The 4,820-nt window shown below is 38.6% G+C and overlaps 1 pseudogene; it reads right to left on the reverse strand.

Annotated features, from left to right (window-relative positions):
* Positions 1 to 2,583: 2,583 nt before the first annotated feature.
* LOC144232546 (small ribosomal subunit protein uS5 pseudogene) lies at positions 2,584 to 3,799 on the reverse strand (annotated as a pseudogene).
* Positions 3,800 to 4,820: the final 1,021 nt, after the last annotated feature.

Below are 4,820 nucleotides of genomic sequence, written 5' to 3' on the forward strand. Positions count from 1 at the left end.
CTTTGTATATTAATTGCCGGCAGTCCCAGAGTAGGACTTGCCTTTTTTCTCTCCTTTAAAAAAAATACAGTTCTAGCATTCATCTTATTTTGGTCTGTTTTGTAGATCCAATTATTACAACCGTATACAGCAATAACTAACCACATTTCAAATTTATAGTTACATCATCAGTTGACTAGGTACCATAAGCACAAACAAGAGCAAAACAGTATTATAAAATCACAAAGGAGAATCATAGAGGATAAACATTCCTTTGTTCCTCATCCTATATATGTGACTGGGGGAATTAATATAGGTTGACTTAATGTTGGGATCTTGGCACTTTAATACATAACAGTAAATGAAGGAGTGTAACTGAACAATTGCCAATTCTGTGTTCAGTTATTACTGACTTGAGGTTTTACTTATTTTTAAATGTTTATTCATGTTTGAAAGAGAGAGCATGGGTAGAGGAGGAACACAGAGGGGGAAGAGCAGAGAGAGAGGGTGACAGAGATCTGAGGTGGGCTCTGTGCTGACAGCAGTGAGCCTGATGTGGTCATGAACCATGAGATCATGACCTGAGCCAAAACTAAGAGTCAGAGGCTCAATGGATTGAGCTGCCGAGGCTACCAAGCTTAAAAAGATTTTAATGGTAACTATGTGAAATGATATGTTATTTAGTTTAATTGCAATAATTATTTTGCAGTGTATATGTATACCAAATCTTGTTGTACACTTAAATATATACAGTTTAAAATACATAAATTACAAGATTCAAAACTTTTTGCTTCAATGGACACCATCAAGAAACTGAAAAGGCAGGGGCGCCTGGGTGGCTTAGTCGGTTAAGCGTCCAGCTTTCGCTTAGGTCATGATCTCGCGGTTCGTGGGTTCGAGCCCCGCGTCGGGCTCTGTGCTGACTGCCAGCTCAGAGCCTGGAGCCTGTTTCAGTCTGTGACTCCCTCTCTCTATGACCCTCCCCTGCTCACGCTGTCTCTCTCTCTCTCTCTCCTAGAAATAAATAAAACATTAAAAAAAAAAAAAAGAAACTGAAAAGGCAACCTACAGAATGGGAGAAATTGCAAGTCATATATCCAATAAGGGACTTGTACCCAGAATACATAAAGATTTCTTATACCTCAACAATAAAAAGACAACTCAATTTAACAAATGGGCAAAGGCTTGGATTGGTATTTCTCCAAAGAAGATATATAAATGTCCAATAGCACTTAAAAAAATGAACATCATTAGTCACAGAGCAATGCAAATCAAAACCCTAATGAGACACTACTTCACACCCACTAAGATGGCTATAATCAAAATGACAATGACAAATTTGTCAAGGTTATGGAAAAACTGGAGCCCTCATACATTGCCAATGGTAATGTAAGAGGGTACAATGCTTTGGAAACAGTTTGATAGTTTTTCAAAATGTTAAATATAGAGACCCTATAGGAGTCAGAAATTCTACTCCTACTGAACCCATTCCCAGTTATGTCCCATGAAAAAATGAAAACAAATCCACACAAGTTCATAATAACCAAAAAGTGGAAACAACCAAAATGTGCACCAACTGATAAACAGATAAACAAAATGTGGTGTGCCCATATAATTTTATATAATTTGATCATAAAATGGAATGAAGTATCAATACATATTATAACATGGATGAACCTTGAAATCCTTATGCTAAGCAAAAGAAGCCAGACACAAAAGACCACATATAATACGATTCAATTTGCATGAAATGTTCAGAATAGGCAAATCCAGAAAGAAGAAGATTAGTGGTTACTAGGACCTGGGGGCAGGGGGAATGAAGACTGCTAATGGAATTGGCTTTCTTTTTGGAGTGATGGAAACATTTTGTAATTAGATAGCAATGATGGTTGCAAAACTGAATATACCAAAACTCTAGAGTTGTACTCTTTAACATGGTGAATTCAGTGATATGTGAGGTAGGTATCTGAAATATCCACACTTTAAGGGACAGAAACAAGGGTTCAAAAAAGCTGAGGACTTTATTAGGCTAATGGTTCTCAAAATGTGGTTTGCAAATCAGTAGCATCAAAGTCACATGGAAACTTGTTAGGTATGCACATTCTCAGGTTATTCTCCGGGTCAAATGAGTCAGAACTTTTGGAGGAGGAGCTCAGCAATCTATGTTTTAACAAGCTCTCCTGGTATTCTGAGGACACTCAGGATTGAGAGTCACTGGGTTAGTTATAGCTTTAAAGCCTTATTGCTTTCCTGGTCACTAGATGTATATAGCCTTTGGCAAGTTCTTGACCTTTCAGTGCCTCAAATTATTCATCCAGAGAAATAGTTCTTCACAGGGTTATAATGAGGATTAAATGTTTAAACACAAGTAACTTTCTTGGAAGACAGTTTGCCACTCAATGAGCTGAATACTCCATAAGGATCAGCTTTTATTATGTAACAGTATGGAGCTAATATAGGAAAGAAATGTAGATCCCCTCACTTGAGGAAATTGAGTCACAGATAACAAATTTTCTAGCAGCTACGTTAAAAAAAAGTTTAAAAAAAAGATAAATTAATAATATATTTTATTAAACCCAATGTGTTAAAAATATGAGCCTTTCAACATGGATTCAACAAACAGGTTTTAGATAGTTTGCACTCTCTTTTTCAAACTGAGCCATCAAAATCCAGTTTGTTTTATACTTAGAGCACATCTCAATCTGGACAAGCCACATTCAATTGTTCAGTAGTTATCCATGGCTGGTGGCTGGTGTACTGGACAACACAGCCCTTACTCAAATGCTATGCTCTTTTCCTTACCTAAAGTTCCTAAAAATAATTCAGCATGTAGTCTTTGCCTGAGGATTTTCAAAGAGTGGAATGATGAGGTGGGGACAAGTAATGAAGCATCTTTTCCTGACAAATCCCATCTTAAAAGGTGATGTTGGGTTGCAGATGAGCTTCAAATCCATGTCCTCAACTGCATATTATTGCACAGGAATGATCTGGTGAACTGCCTGAGAAGCTTTTTTTTTTTAAGCTTTAATTCACTTTATTTTTCTTGTATAAAACTATGTGGTGTCCAGAACTGGAGCCTGTGTCCTCTGCATGGAGACTCTGGTCCACGTGGATCTTTACAAGATGGTCAATAAATTTGTGATAAGGAGACTTGGTGAACACAGTCTATTTCCAGAGGTCAGGGGTAGGTCTTGGAAATGGCATCAAAAGTGGCCTTGGCAAAGTTGCCCAGGGTGGCTGTGTAGCCCCTGGCCAAAGTATAGCAGTCACCAATACCAGAAATCATGAGTAGCTTCTTGGGCACAGAGGTTGAGACAATGCCAGTGCCTCAGGGGGCAAGGATAAGGTGCATCAGCACAGACCCAGAGCAGCCTCACTCTGCATGGGACAGAGTGGGTTGCCAATCTTGTTCCCTGAGTAACCTCCCTGCACAGGGATGATGGAAAGCTTGGCCAGGAAGATGGCCCTATGGATAGCAGTGGCTACCTCCTTGGAGCAGTTAACACCCAGACCCATGTGTCCACTGTAATTGCTGATAGCAACAAATGCCTTGAACCTGGTCCACTGGCCAGTATGGGTCTACTTTTCACAGGCATAATCTTCAATACCTCATTGTTGAGGGATGCCTCCAGGAAAAAGTCAATGATCCCGGATTCCTTTATGGGCAGAGAGAAGAGATAGATTTCCTCCAGAGAATCCTCATGTCCTTGACCAAGTGGTCCAGCGTGGTGATAGGGATCCACTTCTTGTCCTCAGCCTTGCTTGAGGAGAATCTTAATAGAGTAACATAGTAGACTGCAGACTTCTGAGTATTGTTCATTCTTGTTCATTCTAGTATGCTTAGAATCTAGAAAATTTGGTAGGCACATTGCAGGCACTCAGCACACTTTTTTCAATTAATGAATGAACATTGAGAGTGCTTTTCTAACTTAACTTTTAATTTTATTGTATTTTTTCCAAGTATCTGAAAACATCTAATAATTCTTTTCATATTATCTTTACTTCTCAAAAGCAGAATCCATTTTTTATCTTCTAAATTGATTTATGCTTCTCCTTATGTTTAAATATTTATCAAGACTCTAGTAAAGATTAGGTTTCAAGAGCATGAGCCCATAAGACAATTGCCGATATCAAAGGTTTTTCTGTGACAGAAGACATAGTTCATATATCTGCAAATAACATACAAAGATCAAAAATGTAATTTTGTTTGGATTTTTTTTTAATGCTTGTCTAAGAATAAATGGAGCAAATATCCAGTGTTTCAATATTGATGAGTCTTCCTTATTCTTAGTAGCAGTAACCATAGGAACTATTTTTACATTGAGGGGCCACATCCCTGGATAATGCTGACATTAGTAAAACTTACAGACTTAAGTAGCCTGCAGAAATACTGCTGATATCTGGGTGGAGTGGTTTCCCAGGAAGTCTGATACCTGGCATGAATTAGTTTCTTACTGAGTTCCTAGAATCCTAGAAGCAAGATATTGTGGGTAGTTAACTCAGATGGAGTAAAAGACAAGGTCTTGTTAACAACCTTTACTTATACTCACTCCCCTCCAGCCACACTAGCCTCCTTCCCATTCTTCAGATACACCAGGTTTGCTCCAACCTTCGTCCTATACTTAATGTTCTTCTCTCCAAACCCACCTGGCTACTTCCTTTCACTTCTTGCTCCGATGTCTCTCCTTCATGAGTTCTACTCCAGTTGCATTATTAAATACAGTCACCTGCCAGGATTCCACCCCCTGTCCCTCATCTTCTTAAGCCTGTTTTTTACCCCACTTAGCACTTATTACTCCTTGTGAAATACCATCCTGTGTTGTTTATTGTTCCTTGTACCA

This window comes from Crocuta crocuta, unplaced genomic scaffold (assembly GCF_008692635.1).
Source record: "Crocuta crocuta isolate KB4526 unplaced genomic scaffold, BGI_CrCroc_1.0 scaffold14, whole genome shotgun sequence".
Lineage (NCBI taxonomy): Eukaryota > Metazoa > Chordata > Mammalia > Carnivora > Hyaenidae > Crocuta > Crocuta crocuta.